This window comes from Bos mutus, chromosome X, assembly GCF_027580195.1.
Source record: "Bos mutus isolate GX-2022 chromosome X, NWIPB_WYAK_1.1, whole genome shotgun sequence".
Classification (NCBI taxonomy): Eukaryota; Metazoa; Chordata; class Mammalia; order Artiodactyla; family Bovidae; genus Bos; species Bos mutus.
The window spans coordinates 94134395-94156009 of NC_091646.1; the positions used below are offsets into that span (position 1 = coordinate 94134395).

The 21615-nt window shown below is 39.9% G+C and overlaps 1 protein-coding gene and 1 pseudogene across 1 annotated transcript in view; one reads left to right on the top strand and one right to left on the bottom strand.

Moving 5' to 3' along the window:
• Positions 1 to 21615, bottom strand: part of LANCL3 (LanC like family member 3) — a 119107-nt gene that overhangs the window by 89842 nt on the left and 7650 nt on the right. The window lies entirely within an intron of this gene.
• Positions 3199 to 3444, top strand: LOC106700545 (small ribosomal subunit protein eS27-like; annotated as a pseudogene).

Here is a 21615-nt window from a genome sequence, read left to right on the forward strand (position 1 = left end):
AGGAAATCAACGCCGACTCACTGGAAAAGACCCTGAGGCTGGGAAAGATTGAAGGCAGGAAGAGAAGCGGGTGACAGAGGATGCGATGGCTGGACGCCATCACCGACTCAATGGACATGTGTTTGAGCAAACTCTGGGAGACGGCGAAGGTCAGGGAAGACTGGCATGCTGCAGTCTATGGCATCACAAAGAGTTGGACATGACTGAATGACAGAACAACAACAACAACAATCTGTTGAAACCACCATAGTCAGGTTTTCAATCAGCTACAGCTAACAGCACTGGTAACAGATATATTAAGCCAGGAAAGGAATCCAGCTTCCACCCTCAGATCTGAGCAGATTTCGTTGTTTAAAATAATCCCTGTTAGGTTACGGTAATTTGTCTGTTCCTTGGGAATAGAACCATTTGAGTGATGGCTCCATACAGGCTCTAACAGTATCTTTCATCACTCCTGTTTCGCCCAAGACCAAAGCCAGCAATGAAACCATTTTATTAAAGCTGTACTTGGCGTCATGCACCAGTGATCACTGATCACAAGCTGAAGTTTACAAAGGAAAGCTATGGTCTTCTGAGAACATCATTAAATGGCATAGCACAGAGTTTGCATCGTAAGTCTCTCCTTGGAACTTGGGGTTTGCCTCTCTCATACAATCCTATGCGGCTTCCCTGGTGGCTCAGTGGTAAAGAATCTGCCTGAAATGCAGGAGACCTGAGTTTGATCCCTGGGTCGGGAAGATCCCCTGGAGAGGAGAATGGCAACCCACTCTACTACTCTTGCCTGGGAAATCCCATGGACAGAAGAGCCTGGTGGGCTAAAGTCCATGGGGTTGCCACAGAAGAGTTGGACACACCTTAACAACTAAACAACAACACAGTGTTATGGAATTACCTTTAATCGGACATTCATGACAACTCTTCCCCCAACAGCAATTTTTTTTTTTTTTTTTGGCAGCACTGTGAGGCTTGCAGGATCTTAGTTCCTTGACCAGAGATGAAATCTGTGCTCCTAACCACTGGGAAATCAAGGAATTCCCCCAACAGCATTTTCTGATGAAAATGAAGTTGACCTTTCTAACACCAAGGTAAAAAGTTCTTAAAGGACACAGACATAAAAGCAATAGTTGCCGATATGAATCTTGTCCACAGAGTAAGCAGAAATGTTTTTACTAAAAGAACATCAAGAAGAGGGAAATGTGTTTAGGTGACCAGACTGAGCTTCTGGGTGAAGAGCTATACCAGTACTGGACTTGCTGCTGCTGCTGCTAAGTCACTTCAGTCACGTCTGACTCTATGCAGCCCACCAGGCTCCCCCGTCCCTGGGATTCTCCAGGCAAGAACACTGGAGTGGGTTGCCATTACCTTCTCCAATGCATGAAAGTGAAGAGTGAAAGTGAAGTCACTCAGTCGTGTCTGACTCTTAGTGACCCCATGGACTGGAGCCTACCAGGCTCCTCTAACCATGGGATTTTCCAGGCAAGAGTACTGGAGTGGGTTGCCATTGCCTTCTCCAACCGGACTTGCTAGGCTATAAGAAAGGAATGCTCTATGAAAGCAGGTGGTTCAAAAGTGTTGAGCAAAGGACCACTCAGTGGAACACTGGCACCATCTACAATTTCTAAGAAATGCAGAATCTTAGGTCTCATCCCACATATTATTTTTGGCCGTGCTGGGTCTTTGCTGCTGCATGCAGGCTTTCTCTAGTGGCAGCGAGTGTGGGCTAATCTTCACTGTGGGTGCGTGGGCTTCTCTTGTTGTGGATCATGGGCTCAGTGGGATCTTCCTCGACCAGGGATTGAACCACGTCCCCTGCACTGGCAGGTGGATTCTTAACTGCAGGACCACCAGGGAAAGCCCCAGATCTTCAATAGGTTCTCCAGGTGATTCAGGTACATTACAACTTGAGAAGCACTGATTTTGACAATTTTCCTAACGTGTTAGAACACCTGAGGTCAGGAGATGTTACTTACTCCCATTCCAGTGAATGGCAGGCATTGCTCAGTATTTAGAAGGCCATAAATGTTGCCTGTGGACCTTGCAAGGATTTACAGTATTTGCCACAGCAGCAAGAAGGAAATTTACTCTGTCCGTGGCATCAATGATTAATATATTTGACTCGCCTAAAGATATTAATTTCCCCCTAAAGGGTCATTTATCAAGGTCTCTGAGGTTAATATATATTCTTCAAGATGACAGTGATAACAAGAGTTGTTGCTGTGACTACACAATGGATATACGATAGCGATTTTTCATAAAGATGCTTCCCTCTGTCACCTCAACAAGGCAACACAAATAACTCAGAAGTCTGGTGTGTGGTCTGGTTTATATCACTGGAAAGGGTTATTCTGGGCATTGGTGCTATTTGATCAGACCCAAGAATGCTGTCAATGGATTGTCAATGGCATTATCCAAAGAACTGGGAGCTTATTTACACCTAATCATAGCACCAATTTACTTAAAAAAGAAAATGTCCATTTGCTCTTGTAAGGAGAGGGTGAATATCAAACATGATTACATATATCAGTATCTTGCCATCTACACTGAATGTGACAGCCCTGAAAGCCAGTGATGTTCTGAACAGTGCACCACGGAATGGAGATTAAACAAATGAAGTTTAGACAAGTTACACAGAATTCACTTAAAACAAAAGTGTAATTCCCTCCCACACTGAATATCAATGAGATACTGCAGAAATAACAGAATACGACTTACAAAGTGAAATCATGAAAGATATTGTGAACTAAGAGTGACCAAAATGTAAACTACGGACTTTGGGTGATTATGATGTGGCAATGTTGTTTCATCAGTTGTAACAAATGCACCATTCAAGTGAGGAATGTTGATAATGCGGGAGGCTATGCATGTGAGGGCAGGGAGTATGTGCAGAAATCTGTATTTTCCTCTCAATTTTCCAGTGAAACTAAAACTTCTCTAAACAAATACAATCTTCAAAAAAAAAAAAAAAAAGTGGGACTTCCCTGGAAAACCAGCAGTTAAGAATTCACCTTTCAATGCAGTGGGTGCAGGTTTGATTCCTGATGGGGAAGCTAAGATCCCACATACCTTAGGGCCCAACATAAAAGAGCAGAAGCAATACTGTAACTAATTCAATAAAGGCTTCAAAACTGGTCCCCATCCAAAAAAAAAAAAAAGAAATGAAAAAAAGCTTTCCGGCAATGACAACCTCCCCATGAGAACATGCCTCTCCCAAAGGATCTCCTGTATCCCTCTCCAAAAGAGAACAGGAAACATAGAAGAGCCTGTTGCAGAGCCCCAATTCCTGTTTCATGGATGTGAAGTGCCCAGGATGCTATAACATCACCACCATCTTTAGCCATGCACAAACAGCAGTTTTGTGTGTTGGCTGCTCTGCTGTCCTCTGCCAGCCTACAGGAGGAAAAGCAAGGCTACAAAGGATACTCCTTCAGACAGAAGCAGCACTAAAAGTACTCTGTATCAAGAAGAATGCAGAACTATCCCAATAAACACGTTTTGGATACAAAAAAAAAAAAAAACACGTTTTGGATACAAAAAAGAAAAAAAAGAGGGAGAGAGAGAGAGACAAATCTTAAAAGTGATCACTGGAAGCAGGAACTTTCCAAAAGACCATCAGGATTTTTCATCCTACAGACCAAGCTGAAAATCCTTGGTGACAAGTTTTCTGCTTCCAGCAATATGGTGGTCTAGAGCAATGGTTCTGGAATTGTGGTCCCTAGAATGGCAGCATCAGCATCATCTGGGAACTTTTTAGAAGTGCAAATTCTCTCACTCTACCCCAGACCCACGTAAAGCACAATGACCCATGTTTTAATAAGGTTTCCAAGGTGATTCCGCTGGAAGCTAAATTTCAGTTCAGTTCAATCACTTAGTCATGTCCGACTCTGCAATCCCATAGACTGCAGCACCCCAGGCCTCCCTGTCCATCACCAACTCTCGGAGTTTACTCAAACTCATCTCCATTGAGTCGGTGATGCCATCCAACCATCTCATCCTCTGTTGTCCCCTTCTCCTCCCACCTTCAAACTTTCCTAGCCAGCAGGGTCTTTTCAAATGAGTCAGCTCTTCGCATCAGGTGGCCAAAGTATTGGAGTTTCAGCTTCAACATCAGTCCTTCCAATGAACATTCAGGACTGATTTCCTTTAGGATGGACTGGTTGGATCTCTTTGCAGTCCAAGGAACTCTCAAAAGTCTTCTCCAATACCACAGTTCAAAAGCATCAATTCTTTGGCACTCAGCCTTCTTTATACTCCATCTCACATCCATACATGACTACTGGAAAAACCATAGCCTTGACTAGACGGACCTCTGTTGGCAAAGTAATGTCTCTGCTTTTCAATATGCTGTCTAGGTTGGTCATAACTTTCCTTTCAAGGAGTAAGTATCTTTAATTTCTGCAGTCACCATCCACAGTGATTTTGGAGCCCCCCAAAAATAAAGTCTCTCATGGTTTCCATTGTTTCCCCATCTATTTGCCATGAAGTGACAGGACCAGATGCCATGATCTTAGTTTTCTGAATATGAAGCTTTAAGCCAAATTTTTCACTCTTCTCTTTCACTTTCATCAAGAGGCTCTTTAGTTCTTCTCTTTCTGCCATTAGGGTGGTGTCATCTACATATCTGAGGTAATTGAGATTTCTCCCGGCAATCTTGATTCCAGATTGTTCTTCTTCCAGCCCAGTGTTTCTCATGATGCACTCTGCATATAAGTTAAATAAGCAGGATGACAATATACAGCCTTGACGTACTCCTTTTCCTATTTGGAACCAGTCTGTTGTTCCACGTCAAGTTCTAACTGTTGCTTCCTGACTTGCACACAGATTTCTCAAGAGCCAGGTCAGGTGGTCTGGCATTAACATCTCTTGAAGAATTTTCCAGTTTGTGGTGATCCACACAGTCAAAGGCTTTGGCATAGTCAATAAAGCAGAAATAGATGTTTTTATGGAATTCTCTTGCTTTTTCAATAATCTAATAGATGTTGCCAATTTGATCTCTGGTTCCTCTGCCTTTTCTAAAACCAGCTTGATCATCTGAAAGTTCATGGTTCACATACTGTTGAAGCCTGGCTTGGAGAATTTTGAGGATTACTTTACTAGCGTGTGAGATGAGTGCAATTATGTGGTAGTTTGAGCATTCTTTGGCATTGCCTTTCTTTGGCATTGGAATGATAACTGACCTTTTCCAGTCCTGTGGCCACTGCTGAGTTTTCCAAATTTGCTGGCATATTGAGTGCAGCACTTTCACAGCATCATCTTTTAGGATTTGAAACAGCTCAACTGGAACTCTATCACCTCCACTAGCTTTGTTTGTAGTGATGATTCCTAAGGCCCACTTGACTTCATATTCCAGGATGTCTGGCTCTAGGTGAGTGATCATACCATCATGATTATCTGGGTCATGAAGATCTTTTTTGTATTGGTCTCCTGTGTATTTTTGCCACCTCTTCTTAATGTCTTCTGCTTTTGTTAGGTCCATACCACTTCTGTCCTTTATTGAGCCCATCTTTGCATGAAATATCCCCTTGGTATCTCTGATTTTCTTGAAGAGATCTCTACTCTTTCCCATTCTATTATTTTCCTCTATTTCTTTGCATTGATCACTGAAGAAGGCTTTCTTATCTCTCCTTGATATTCTGTGGAACTCTGCATTCAAATGGGTATATATTTCCTTTTCTCCTTTGCTTTTTAGTTTTCTTCTTTTCATAGCTATTTGTCAGGCCTCCTCAGACACCCATTTTGCTTTTTTGCATTTCTTTTCCATGGGGATGATCTTGATCCCTGTCTCCTGTACAATGTCACGAACTTCCCTCCATAGTTCATCAGGCACTCTGTCTATCAGATCTAATCCCTTGAATCTATTTGTCACTTCCACTGTATAATCATAAGGGATTTGATTTAGGTCATACCTGAATGGTCTAGTGGTTTCCCCTACTTTCTTCAATTTAAGTCTGAATTTGGCAATAAGGAGTTCATGATCTGAGCCACAGTCAGCTCCTGGTCTTGTTTTTGCTGACTGTATACTGCTTTTCCATCTTTGGTTGCAAAGAATATAATCAGTCTGATTTCAGTACTGACCATCTGGTGATGTCCATGTGTAGAGTCCTCTCTTGTGTTGTTGGAAGAGGGTGTTTGCTATGACCAGTGCATTCTCTGCAAAGCTCTATTAGCCTTTGTCCTGCTTCATTCTGTACTCCAAGGCCAAATTTGCCTGTTACTCCAGGTGTTTCTTGACCTCCTACTTTTGCATTCCAGTCCCCTATAATGAAAAGGACATCTTTTTTTGGGTTTTAGTTCTAAATGGTCTTGTAGGTCTTCACAGAACCGTTCAACTTCAGCTTCTTCAGCATTACTGGTTGGGGCATAGACTTGGATTACCGTCATACTGAATGGTTTGTAGAACACAGCTTGCCTGATGAAAAAAAATGCCTCAAGCTTGAAAGCTAAATGTCAAAACCCATTTACATAGTAGTTTTAGTTAGAATCTCTAATAAGTTACCTGCACCAAGAACTGGGGGCTTTCCTCTGACTGCTAAAAAAACTGATAGGGAGTTGTTTATATGTTGGTCAATATTCAATAGTATGAGTCAGAAACAGCTGTCCCATACTGTGTACCACCTAATTAAAAGCTCATGCTATCTAAAATGAAAAGAAATATTAAATCATTGTACGCTGTAAACAAATTCTGAGGGTACATCTTCCTTCTAATTTCTGATTTAATTATCTCTTCAGGTATCTGTTTATTCACTCTAGGAAGGATGTGATGAGGTACTCATTTCTTAGCTGTAGTAAAAGCATACTTACTGTAAACTGGCTTTGATTCTTCTATTCCTCTACATATTTTTATTCATAAATATTTACTTCAACAGTTTTTTGAGGAATAGTATTTTAATATGTAATTAAAGGAGCGGTTTTCTACATTAAGTTCTTATTTGTAGGACAGCGTAATTCCTTCCAAACAAAAAAGGAATTCTTAACAACTGAATATCTATATCTGTCAGTGTTTAATTTATCAAAAGTGAATATAAGTTTTCAACAGATGGAGATAAAAATTGAGAAACATACACAAGACTTTATCAGCTGCATGAATATAAAAGTAACAGATTACTTTAAAAACAAAAATCATTTCAGATGTCTGAAACTATACAAGTCCAAACATAGAGTTTCCTAAAGGGTCTCTTAAATGTTAACAATGAGAGAGTTCTGTGTGTCAGCACAGAAATGCACAAGCAGATCATTTTGACCTGTCATCAGCTGGGCACATTTTTCACTTTGTAACATAAAAGTGGTAGAATTTTACCATCCACTGGCTGTCATGAGGCTGATGGTGAATGAAAATGTGACAGAATTCATGACCAACCAAGTAACCTGTCGACCAAATATTTCATCCCAAGATCCTAAGTAGCTCTGCTGTCAGACCCAGAAAAGCTAAAACACATTTTGATAGGAGCTCCTTTTAAAACATGGGCTGTCCCTTCTTGAGACTCCAATAAAGGGGATTATTTAGTTTTGTGAAATTAAAAACAGTTCATGTGCATCCCTTCCTCTCTTCTGTAAATATGTATTAGGAATCTTCTGTTTGCCAGGTCTGCCTATTATTCAGATCAGTATTAGTGAAAAGGGAGTGGAGATGAAGAGCTTAGAGCTGCTGCAGTCTTGCTGCAAGCAAGGCTCTCTGGGAAATGTGTAGGATGGAAACAAACATGAAATGTGCAGTGAACAGTACACCCAAAAGGGCAGCCAGAAGTGCTGAGGAAAGGGATCCGTTGAGAAAAAAGGCTTGTGAGAAAAGTAACAAAAGAAACTCAGGGAACAAAGGTGGTATTAGGCACTTCCTGCTAAGGATCCTTCTCACAGTTGGCCATCCACTTCCATCCTCATGCTTAATTGTCCATGCTTGTCTCCAATTCTCTCTTCTATCATATTCTATTTGGGAACTTGTCAACTGTGTCTGAATGCCTTCCAGACACTTCCTCTCTTTGAGTTTTCGGGCTACTGAGTGGCATCTTGGGTGGGAGTCAGCAACAGATTCGGTCCTGAAACTCCAGAATGGATATGCAGACAGTCTACCCACTGCCTCGAGGGTTCTCTCAATGAACAGAAACAACTATTTGCCACTCATCAGTTAACATTTATTGGTATATTTAGGGAATGGGGAATTTCATTTAACAGGAAGGGTACCACCCTTGTACAGCCAAGAGATCAAAGCCCGTCAATCCTAAAGGATTGAACATTCATTGGAAGGACTGATGCTGAAGCTAAAGCTCCAACACTTTGGCCATAAAAAAAATTTGCCTGCAATGCAGGAGACCCAGGTTCAATCCCTCAGTTGGGAAGATGCCCTGGAGAAGGAAATGGCAACCCATTCCAGAGTTCTTGCCTGGAGAATTTCAAGGACAGAGGAGCCTGGCAGGCTACAATCCATGGGATTGCAAAGAGTCAGACATGACTGAGCACCTAATACTTCACTTTTCACTTTCACCTGATGCAAAGAGCTGACTCATTGAAAAGACCCTAATGCTGTGAAAGATTGAGGGCAGGAGGAGAAAGGGGTGAAAAAGAATGAGCTGGTTGGACGGCATCACCGACTATGGACATGAGTTTGAGCAAACTCCAGGAGATGGTGAAGGACAGGTTAGCCTGGTGTGCCACAGTCCATGGGGTTGCAGAGTCAGATACAACTGAGCAACTGAACAACAAAGGGTACCACTAGCCCAAGGTAGCAGAAAGAGCACAAATTTGCAGAAAAACCTGAGTTCTAGACAAGACTCAATCCCTTATCAACTGGGGATCATAAATCCCACAGGTAAGTCTTGGTTTCTCTCTCTCGTCTTAGAATCTTAACTGGCTGGTTCCCACCAAAAGTATCCTGCTTGGGCAATAAATGTTATCATTATCCTACTTCTCAACCCTACATACTTGGGGAAGTTACTCAACCTCTCTGCAATGTTTTCTATTTTCTGTTCTGAAAATGTAGTATTAGTAATAGTATCTAACTTGAAGAGAGATTGTGAGAATTAAACGAGACAGCTTATGTAACAAGTAGTTAGTCTACTTAATGTTCTATATAATTATTAGTTACGACTGGTTGCAATGACTTGGAAGCATTATAGAATCTTGGAGCATCTTAGAGCCACTGCCATGAAAAACAAACAAAACTATATTCTTATTCTGCTTTATATATGTGATTCCACCAATCTTCACTGTATTCTAACCATCTATCTTTTTACTTTTAATTATTTTAACTGGAATCTCCCCTCCTTTCTGGGTAGAAGTTTAATAAATACAGCTCTGATATTCATTATTTTACTGAATATTTTTAAAGGCACAACTATTTAAATTACACCATATGAAGATTTTAAATGACACAGAGCTATTCGGCCAAACTAATGTCATTAAATCCTAATTTAGTATTACTTATTAGAATATAAAGAATGTATCAAGCCACACTTATGCTGACAAAATTTATCTATAAATGACATTATTTCTATCATTAGGTAATATTCCATAGATGTTCTCTAAGAACATTTGTTAATCACTAAGCAGGAATAAGACTATGAAGAAGAGAATATGGTGAAATCACAGCTAAAAAGCACAGGTGAGATTAAGAAAAATAGCTCTTATGTTCTTGGTATTTATATTTCTCAAAGAAATATTAGGTTGGTCAAAAAATTTGTTCAGGCATTTCCATAACACATTACGGGAAAACCCAAATGAGCTTTCTGGTCAACCCAATACATGTATATAACTTAAAAAGTGGAGTTCCTTAAAATAACATCAAGCTCCGGTCCCACCCCTCCTCATCCACAGCAAAAAATGAAAATATTTTTTTGCCTTTTTTTAAGCTATTCATCTTAATATTAGATGACACACTTTTACAGCTATTTCTTGACTTTTCCATTAAAGGTGTTATCTATTCATCTCCTAACATGGAAGATGAAGACTTAGCTCTCTTATAATCTCTCCACACATATGTTTCCTTTCCCAAACACCCAAGATAATTGTATCATTTTTTTTTTACCAAAACAGTATCAGGTTAAATCAATATTCATTAAGCAAAACCATGTTCAATGATTAGTATTTCCTTTCTCCCTCTACTTCCCCCTGCAAGATAACTTCCTTTTCTTTCTATATTATTTGGTTTTCTATTTTGTCTATACCAAATTCACACCTTAACTTTCCGACAAACTTGCATAACTCCTCTAGGTACAGCCAAGCATATCAGGTAATTCACCCATTCTATTTTATTATTTTTCTCTTAGCATCATCCTGGCTGTAGCTCTGCTTCAGTACTTAGGCTTCCTTCAAGATTTGATACCCAGCTTCACTCTGGGCTGTCCTTTACCATCACTCTTGAAGTTTTCTGATCTCATCTGCACTGGAGCTCCAGGTTTTGAAATCTCATACTTTCCTATTTCTTGGTTCATTCCACCAACACCATGGACCTCCCTCAAAAATGTTTTACCAGCTCCTGCAGTGTTCCAGACAGTGGTTGCTTCATTTGGAACGTCTGGTCTGTAAGTTCTTTAAATACATTCTGTGAAGCAAAATTACCTATGCCTTACACTTTTGAAAGAAAAAAAAAAAAGTGTGTTTTTTTTTTTTGAGAACTTGCAAAGATTTTTTTCTATTCTCACAGTTGATTGATAATTTTAGCTGCTACAGAATTCTAGTTGATAATTTTCTCTGTGAACTTAGGAGGCCTTGCTCCACTGTTGGGTAGCTTAAGTTGCTACTGAAAGTCCAGTGCAAATCCTTTTAAGGAAGCAGTTTTATTTTTCTTCTTAGAAGCCTTTAGAATCTTTTCTTTATTCTTTTTCTATCCAACATTGCTGGGGAGGGGGTCCCTTAAATCTAGAAAGTTCTGTTTTTCACATTTGCCCCACAATTCCAGAAGCCTGGAAGTACCAGGAAGATTACACCTCCATCTAGTAGTGAAACGCTGGTGGGAGTGCTTGACTCAAGTCAGGACAAACTATGAGATGCTATCTCTCCCCTCTGGGGTTCTTTAAAGAATGAGATGGAAGCTGTAACTCAGCCTAAAAATCACACCTTTGCTTGGCTTCCCACTCTTCACTGTTTGCCCTACTCCTATACTGGTTTCTCTGAGAGTCCTTCCTGAATGAAGTATATCCACACCTCACTGGAGAGCCTAGCCTAAGAGTATCACCGAGTTGCTCAGGTCTGTGAAAAGACCTATCAAAGTTGCAACTGACAAAGCTGAGCTGAGACTAACTGGCTTCTGGAACTTCAGAATCGATGCAGAGCACTCTCCTGTACCACCATTTTTATTCACTCTTAAGTTAAACTTCAAAAACACCTTGAAGTTCAGAGAGTCAAGTTCAAACTATCATTCCAGGTGTCTTGGGGTACAACTCGCTCTCCTCTTGGCCATGAATACCTCAGTAGAAAATCATGCAGAAGTCTTATCTGACTTAAATCTCCAGAAGCAGCTCTGTAATCAGGAAGATGTGGGTTCAACTACTTGCCCAGCTGTGTATGCCAGGCAAGTTCCTGAACCTAAGTTCCAGTATTCTCCCCTGAAATGGATATAATATGTTTATCACAGTACCTGTCATAGAGTCAGTCCTATCTTTTGAGTTATTTTCTGGTGGTGGTAAGTTTGTGGTACTACCACTGTACAGCCTTCACTCAGTTCCCACATTTCAGAGATGTCTGGCCAAGGTTAAGGGTATAGTATAAGGTAGTGGTTCTAAAAATGTAGTCTCCAGACAAGCAGCAGCATCAGTGGAAACTTGTTCATAGTGCAAAGTCTCAAGTCTGACTCCAGATCCATTGAATCAGAAACTTTGGGGCTGGAACAAGTCCTCCAAGGGATTCTCATAAACTTTCAAGTGTGAGAAACACTGACCTACGTCCACAGATCTGGGAAAGATACTATGGACCCCCATGGAGACAAAGGCCACAGACCTAGAGACAGCTGTTGGGGTATTGGAGATTTTAGGCAGAACTAATGGCTATACTTTATTTTCTTGGGTTCCAAAATCACTGCAGATGGTGACTGCAGCCATGAAATTAAAAGACGCTTGCTCCTTGCAAGAAAAGTTATGACCAACCAAGACCACGTATTAAAAAGCAGAGACATTACTTTGCTGACAAAGGTCCGTCTAGTCAAAGCTATGGTTTTTCCAGTAGTCATGTATGAATGTGAGAGTTAGACTATAAAGAAAGCTGAGTGCTGAAGAATTGATGCTTTTGAACTGTGGTGTTGGAGAAGACTCTTGAGAGTCCCCTGGGCTGCAAGGAGATCAAATCAGTCAATCCTAAAGGAAATCAGTCCTGAATATTCATTGGAAGGACTGATGCTGAAGCTGAAACTCCAATACTTTGGGCCCCTGATGCGATGAACTGACTCATTGGAAAAGACTCTGATGTTGGGAAAGATTGAAGGCAGAAGAAGGGGACGACAGAGGATAAGATGGTTGGATGGCATCACCAAATCAATGGACATGAGTCTGAGCAACTTCCGGGAGTCAGTGATGGACAGGGAAGCCTGGCATGCTGCAGTCTATGGGGTTGCCAAGAGTCAGACATGACTGAGCGACTGAAATGACTAAATGGGTATACACAACAACTCAGTTATTAGGGATAAGAAGAAATCATAATGATGCCTTTACTATTAGAGTATGTGTTCAGTTACTCAGTCATACCTGACTCTTTGTGACCCCATGGACTGTAGCCTGTCAGGCTCCTCTGTTCATGGGGTTGTCCAGGCAAGAATACTGGAGTGGGTTGCCATTTGCTACTCCATTACTATTAGAGTAGTGTAGCTGTAAATGTCAAGATCATGTCATAAATGAATATGAATAGAAGCTAAAGAGTAGATTTAAGTTTGTAAAACTGACAGTGAGTATATACGTATGACACAGCCTTGAAATGCAAATAGAAAAGTTCACTAATGCAAGAAAAAACATAATTTCTGGGCCCAGAAGCTGAAAAAACACTTGGAAGAATCCTTAATTGTATTAATCCTTTGCTGAGACAAGCTACTGACTGTACATGATCTGGAACATTTGCTGAGGAAAACTCATTTGAAACTGTCACTTCACCAGAGAGGCAACTACTGAAATTTGCCTGAAATTCTGAATTAGTGCCATATAAGCAAATGATCTTTAGAAGCACAGATGAGGATTTAAGAGCAGGAAAGAGCTCCTTGAATCTCCCCCTCAGATTCTGGGGGGAAGAGAGCAAAAAAACAAACATTCCAACATAACCTGCATAGCAAATCTCTGCTGATAAAGCCAATTAGGTGATTTACTCTGAGAAGCACAAATCAGACACAGGAAAACCACTTCCTAGATTAAGTCTTCAAAGAGCTTGAACTTAGCAAAAAGAGAAAAGAACACCCTCTTCCTGGAGGAACCAAAGTGCAGAGGGCAACTTGAACAGGTTCGGGTTCCAGGGGTGATGACCAGCCACTCAATTTACTTTGACACATAATCTCTCTGAGCAGCTCAGCTTAATCTCCCATGTGGCAGAGAAAAGAATATTTCTGTCCAGCACTTTATGGCCTCTCTGAAGATCTCAAAGCTTTGCTGTTGTGATCAGGGGCATAGCAGCTCTGAATACCACCACAGGGAATATTACATGGGCTAAACTTCCCCCTAAAACACACCTGTATCATTTAGTCCACAGAAGATCTCACTTCACATTAATGACAATATTCAAAATACTAATAAAACAAGGACTGACTTACACAGAGTCTTTACTATGTGCCTAGCAGACCCCTCTGCTAAGTGTGTTACACACATATTCTCAGTGGATCTTCCTACCACACCTAAGAAGGGGGTGCTCACCTTACCTTTTGCAGATGAGGAGATCAAACTTTAAAGATGATAAAGTAACTTGGCTAAGGTCAACCAGGATGGAGCCACGATTCAACACCAGGGCTATGGGACTCTGAAAGCCCTGTTCTTAACCATCATCTTTTAATGCCTTCATTGAGATGCTAAACTATTTCAACAGCTGCAATGGGTGATAACTCATGCAATTCTCTTTGCCTCACAAAGAAAGAAGAAACATTTTAAATAGCAAAATTATGTTACTGAAATGTGCACGAGAACAATACTTCCTTTCTGGTGGATCACTGGAACTCTTCAGCCTTAGATAGTTGTAAAGTCTGTTAGGGATGTGGCTCCCTTCTAAAGTCATTGTAGGAGTGGAGATTCAGCTGGTCCCCACAGTGCTTGCTTTGGATTGGTGATGCTTTGGTTGCCATGGACACCAGATTTCAATATACCACTGAGCATAAGGAATCCATTCCATGCAAAGCAATGGAACCAGCAGATGGGCACAGTAACAGCTAGCTGCACATAATGCTATGACCAATATTTGTTTTGCCACCTCTCATTTAGATGATGTTCTCAGCCATGAAGCTTTTATGACTGCCTCTCATCTGAGAACCAGCTTCTTTATGGCCCAGGTAGCAACACTCACACTTCAATGTGTCAAAGGCGTTCATTTGTTTGGGTTGTTGAATGGGTAAAGCTGTTCAGAAAAGGAAATGCGACCTTACACAAAACACTTCTTTGTTCAGCTTTCTAAAAGAAAGAATGGATCAAATGACTTCTTGAAAATTCCATTTGTTCAAGTGGCTAGCACCCCAGGAATAATAAGGCTGTTAACTTGGTAAGTTTCCTTAGTAACTAAATCCATACAGAAAATAACTAGGAAAAGATAAGAGGTACTTTGATATATGTAAATAATGCATGAGAAAAACATGTTTTTCTGTGACTCAAACCAACATCCAAGGCACTGTACTTAATTAGTGAATGTAGGTCAGAGAGTAATCAGTAAAATTTGGACACATCATGGACTGCTGGCCAGTTTACCAAGAGACCATCTCCACATGGGGATATTAAAGGACGCTCTTCCTCTGCTACACAGAGGAAATCTGTGCATTGTGTAGGAGCCAGTCAAGAGACAAACATCTTTCATTAACCAGTGAAAAGGAAATTAGCCAAATTAATAAGAAATTAATACAATCTGTCATTTTCACATTCAGAAGTCATAAATACAGTGCAGTTCCATTAAAACCACCTTCTCATGGAACACTGGGAGGTCAGGTCACTAGCAAAACAAATAATTCAGAACATTTAAAAGAACTTTTATTATCCACATTTCCCCAATTTATTCAGTAATAAGAAAATTATGAACCATGCTCTCCAAATAATTACAAGTAATAAGTTTAGTTTTTAGTGGAATGTATATTAGTGGACTAATTAAAAGGGATAAGTTATCTCTAAGGAAATCAAGTTTATTCTGAGTGTTAAATCATTATATCAGAAAAAAAAAACCCCACGAAATGTCTAAGCATCTTCCATTTAATTTAGAGTTGGGGCAACACTCCTTTATGTCAGATTGGTAAATTTAACTGAATGATTCTAAAACAGGAGTGGTTCCATTCATGCCCTGAAAAATGATCAGAGCATCATGTTTTCAATCTGATGTGGGAATGATAAAGTGTCTCTTACTATGAAATAATTTACAAATGCTGGAACATGGTCTATTTGGGCCTTTAAAGGAATTCTAAAAAAAGAAAACATATTTGTATATAGAGTGTAAAATTACATTTATCAGAAAAAAAGGAAATCCACACATTCACTCATAGATGTTAACAGAGTTCTTAAACCTGCAAAAAGTCCTTCAGCAGCACCTATGAATTGGAGAGCTGATATTCTGGCATTTGTGGAAGAAGTCACTTTCAGTAAAAAGGCCAACTGATGAACATCATGAAGTGGCGGGCGCGGGCGGGGGGCAGGGCAGGGATCAGTGAAATCTGTCCACAGGCAATCCCATAAAATTGACAAAAAATTAATGATTTCAAGGTTTTTACTCAAATCTGCTCAATGAACCAGCAGCAGCAGCATCTGGGAGCTTGTTGAGATACAGTGTCTTGGGCCTCACCCCAGATCTGCTGAATCAAAACCTGATTTTTAACAGGATCGCCAGGAGATCTGAGTGCACATTGAAGTGTGAAGAGTGCTCATTGAAAGCACAGATTTGGCGACCAGCCTGTGTTGGATGGAACCCCACCTCTGCCGCTGACTAGCGGTGGAACCTGGAACAAGTCCCACAGCCTCTCTGTGCCTCAGCTCCCTCACTGGGGAGGAGGAGGATGATATGGTGCCTAGTCTTAAGTACTGGTACTAAATGACATAATATATGGAAAGGGTTCATGACAGGGTGGACACTAAGTGATCAAGTAGTGCTAGTTCTTATGTCCTTTTAGCCATCACAGGGTTCCGGATCAAGAGTAACAAAGGATCTAAGCTACAGCCCATGGAAGTGCCCCATTTCCTGATATGTCTATAATCAAGCAATTATGAACTGGACTCAGCTTACAAAAATCTAGCTTCCCCAACCTGCTGTCATTTCAAGCCAAACTTCCGGGTTTACTTGCGCAATGCACAACACACCGCTGCTTACAAACCAGGGACCACTCAGATTTAGACTGGGTAAAATCCTGTATATGCATTTTGTTCAGTGAGTATTGAATGAAAAGATAAGGGGACACATTTTCTATCCGAGAAATCTCCATCTTCATTTTTTTTTTACCTGTCAGTCTGTCGTATGTTAAAAAGTCTGACGAAACCAAGTATTGACAATAATGTGGGAATGCAGGCACCCCCGAATGCTCCTGGAGGGAATGGAAATTGATGTAACCTTTCTGGATAGCAGCTTGATAATCTTCATCAAGTGAAAAACAGCTATAAACTTTGACTCAGCAATTGGGTTTTAAAAATTTATCCTACATATATACTTGTAACAGAAGGCAAAGATACAGACACATATATGTATATATTACATGTAAATGTCATATACGTATATATGTACATTATATGTATTACTGTGTATACTTGACAGCATTAATTCTGACAGCAAAAAAGGAAAAAAAATTGAATGTCTATAATGGTTAAATTGTGGTATAGCCATTAAATCAAACCAGTATAAAGAATGAGACCTCTCTATACTGTGCTGTGCTTAGTCGCTCTGTTGTGTCCAACTTTTTGAGACTACAGGTACTATAGCCCACCAGGCTCCTCTGTCCATAGGGATTCTCCAGGCAAGAATACTGGAGTGGGTTGCCATGCCCTCCTCCAGGGGATCTTCCCAACCCAGGGATTGGACCCAGGTCTCCTGCATTGCATGAGGATTCTTTACTGTCTGAGCCACCAGGGAAGCACAAGAATACTGGACTGGGTAGCCTATCCCTTCTCCAGGGGAACTTCCTGACCCAGGAATCGAACTGGGGTCTCATGCATTGCAGGCAGATTCTTTACCATCTACCAGTGGAGAAGGCAATGGCACCCCACTCCAGTACTCTTGCCTGGAAAATCCCATGGACGGAGGAGCCTGGTAGGCTGCAGTCCATGGGGTCGCTAAGAGTCGGACACAACTGAGCGACTTCACTTTCACTTTTCTCTTTCATGCACTGGAGAAGGAAATGGCAACCCACTCCAGTGTTCTTGCCTGGAGAATCCCAAGGACGACGGAGCCTGGGGGCTGCCATCTATGGGGTCGCACAGAGTTGGACACAACTGAAGCGACTTAGCATAGCATAGCATAGGGAAGGCACATATGAAAACAAGGTGTGTCACATTTATATGCACACACACATACACACACACAAGTATGACATAAATGGGCAAAAATACAGGTAGTTTACATAACCAGAATATTTCTTAAAAAGAAAATGTTTTATGTTCAAAGAGGACTTTTTAAAACAAGCATACCTTGTTTTATGCTCTCTGCTTTATTGTGCTTTGTAGACATTCCATTTTTATTTTTATTTATTATTTTACAAATTGAAGGTTTGTGGCAACACTCTGTCGAGCAAATCAGAGTCATTTTTCCAGCAGCATTTGTTCACTCTGTCTTTGAGTCACATTTTGGTAATTCTCCCAACATTTCAGACTTTTTCATTATTATTATATTTGTTATGATGGTCTGTATCAGTGATCTTTGATGTTAGCACCATGACTAATGGTAAGCTGAGAGGGTTAGCATTTTTTAGCAATAAAGTATTTTTTAATTAAGGTGTGCACTTTGTTTTTTTAGACATAATGATTACACACTTAACAGACTAAAGTATAAGTGTAAATGTAACTTATCTGCACTGGGAAATCAAAATATTCATGTGGGTTGCTTTATTGAGATATTCACTTTATTCCAGTGGTCTGGAACCGAATCCACAGTATCTTTGAAATATGCCTCTATATCTTCCTGGATCCTCTTACTGTTTGTGTTTACCCTGTATGACAGTAATAATTTTAAAGAAAAACTTGGGGAAAAGAAACTCTCAAAACAATCTAACATTTATACCTTCAGGAACTGGGGTCCAGGGCAGGGGGAACCTAAGCCTAAAGTTGGCAGAAGAAAGGAAATTATAAACAAACATTAGAGCCAAAGTAAATGAAATGGAGAACAGGAAAACAGGAGAAAAGAATCAATGAAATTAAGAATTGGTTCTCTGAAATGACAAAATTGACCAACTTTAGCTAGACTAAGACAAAAAGAAAATTCAAAATCAGAAACTAAAGAGGGGACATTAAAAATGATACCACAGAAATACAAAATATCTTAAGAGACTACTGTGAACAAGTAATTATATGCCAACAAGTTGGAAAACCAGAAGAAATTGATAAATTCCTAAAAACATGCAACTTACCAAGAGTTAATTATGATGAAACAAATCTAAACAAACCAATAATGAGTAAGGATGCTGAATCACTAATAAAACATCTCCCAACAAAGGAAAGTCCAGGACCAGATGGTTTCACTAGAGAATACTACCAAACATTGAAAGAAAAATTAGTGTCAATCCTTCCCAAACTCTTCCAAAAGAAGAGGAGGGGCCACTTCCAACTTCATTTTATGAGGCCAGAATTACTCTCATACTAAAAAGTCAGAAAAGGACACTACAAGAAAAGAATACTATAGGCCAATATTCCTGATGAACATAAATGTAAAATTTTAACAAAATACTAGCAAACTGAATTCAAGAGCACATTAATGGGATCATACCCAAGGACTTAATCCTTGGGATATAAGAATGGTTCAACATATGCAAATATGTGAGGCAATGGATGTGTTACTTAACTATATGGTGAGAATTCTTTTACAAAGTATACATACATCAAACCACCACAATGCACACTTTAAATATCTTACAATTTTGTCAATTATACCTCAGTACAGTTGAAAAAATGAAAATAAAAATGTATACATAGTACAAAGGACACTGCATGCCACATAGTCTGTTCAATAAGTGATGGAAGGAATAAAAAAAAAATGTTTTCCTTTAAAAATGTGATACATCACATTAATATGGAAGTGGAAGTGTTAGTTGGTCAGTCTTGTCCAACTCTTTGAGACCCCATGGACTATTGCCTTCCAGGTTCTTCAATCCAGGGAATTCTCCAGCAAGAATACTAGAGTGGGTTGCCATTCCCTTCTCCAGGGGATCTTTCTGACCCAGAGTTCGAAACCGGGTCTCCTTCACTGCAGGAAGATTCTTTACCATCTGAGTTACCAGGGAATCCCTCACATTAATATAATGAAAGATAAAAATCATTACTGTCTCAATAGATGCAGACAAAGAATTTGACAAAATTCAACATCCTTTCATGATAAAAAGTGAACAAATTGGGTATAAAAGGGATATACCTCAACGTAATAAATGCCATATATGACAAGCCCACAGCTAACATCATACTCAGTGGTAAAAGGTTGAAAACTTTTACTCCAAGATCAGGAACAAGATAAGGCTGCCCACTCTCACTCTTATTCAACATACTACTGAAGTTTTAGCCAAAGCAATCAGGCAATACAAAGAAATAAAAGATGTCCAGATCAGAAAGGAAGAAGTAAAACTTTGCTGATGATATAATCTTCCATACAGAAAATTCTCAAGACTCTACCAAAAAATTGATGGAACTAGTAATTCAGTAAAGTTGCAGTTATAGCATCAACATACAAAAATCAGTTATGATTCTATATGCTAAAAAAACAACAAACTATCTGAAAAATAAAGAAATCCCACTATAATATCATCAAAAATAAAATACTTGAAGAGTAAGTTTAACAAAGGAGGTGAAAATTTTGTACACTGAAAACTGTAAGACTTTGATGAAAGAAATTAAAGATAAATAAATGGAAAGACATTCTGTGTTCATGGATCAGAAGGACTGATATTATTAAGATGTTCATACTACTAAGGGCTTCCTTGGTGGCTCAGATGGTAGAGAATCGTGAAGTCGCTCAGTCGTGTCTGACTCTTTATAACCCCATGAACGGTAGCCTACCAGGCTCTGCAGTCCATGGGATTTTCCAGGCAAGAATACTGGAGTGGGCTGCCATTTCCTTCTCCAGGGGATCTTCCCAACCCAGGAATTGAACCTGGGTCTCTTGCACTGCAGACAGACGCTTTACCATCTGAGCCACAGAATCTGCCTGCAATGCAGGAGACCTGGGTTTGATCCCTGGGTTGGGAAGATCCCCTGAAGGAAGGAATGGCAACCCACTCCAGTGTTCTTGCCTGGAGAATTCCATGAACAGAGGAGCCTGGTGGGCTACAGTCCATGGGTCTCAAAGAATCAGACACAATTGATCCTTTACCAGAACATGACTGTAGTAATCATACTGGGCTTTCCTGGTGGCTCAGTCAGTAAGAATCTGCCTGCAATGCAAGAGACCACCTGCAGTGCAAGAGGCCAGGGTTGGATACCTGAAGATCCCCTGGAGAAGGAAATGGCAACCCACTCCAGTATTCTTGCTTGGGAAATCCCATGGACAGAGGAGCCTGGCAGGCTACAGTGCATGGGATGGCAAGAGTTGGACACGACTTAGTGACTAACCACCACCACTACTCAAAGCTATCTATGGATTCAATGCAATTGCTCTGAAATTTGTAATGTCATTTTTCACAGAAAGAAAAACAGAGTCCTAAAATTCATACAGAACCAAAAAAGATCCCAAAGAGCCAAATAAATCTTGAGAAAGAGATCAGAGCTACAGGTACCATACTTCCTGATTTCAAACTGTATTACAAAGTTATATTATCAAAACAGTATGGTACTGACATAAAAACAGTTCAATGGAACAGAATCAAGAGCCCATAAATATAGTCCCACATATATGGTCAACTAAAATCTGATATGAGAGCCAAGAATACTTAATGGGGAAAGAATATTCTCAATAATAAGCAGTATTGAGAAAACTGGATAACTACATGCAGAAAAATGAAACTGGACCCCATCTTACACAATTCACAAAAATGAGCTTGAAATGGATTAAAGACAAACACAAGATCTGAAAATGTAAAACTCCTAGAAGAAAGCATAGGGGAAAAGTTCCTTTACATTGGTCTTGGCAATGATTTTCTAGATATAACACCAGTAGCACAAGCAACAAAAGCAAAAAATAAGTGGAACTACATCAAACTAAAATGCTTCTGCACAGCCAAAAGAAACAATTAACAAAAAGAACAAGCAACCTACACTGTAGGAGAAAATACCTGTAAACCACGTTTTGATAAGAGGTTAAAATTCAAAATATATAAAGAACTCATACAAATACAAAGCAAACAACTCATTTTTA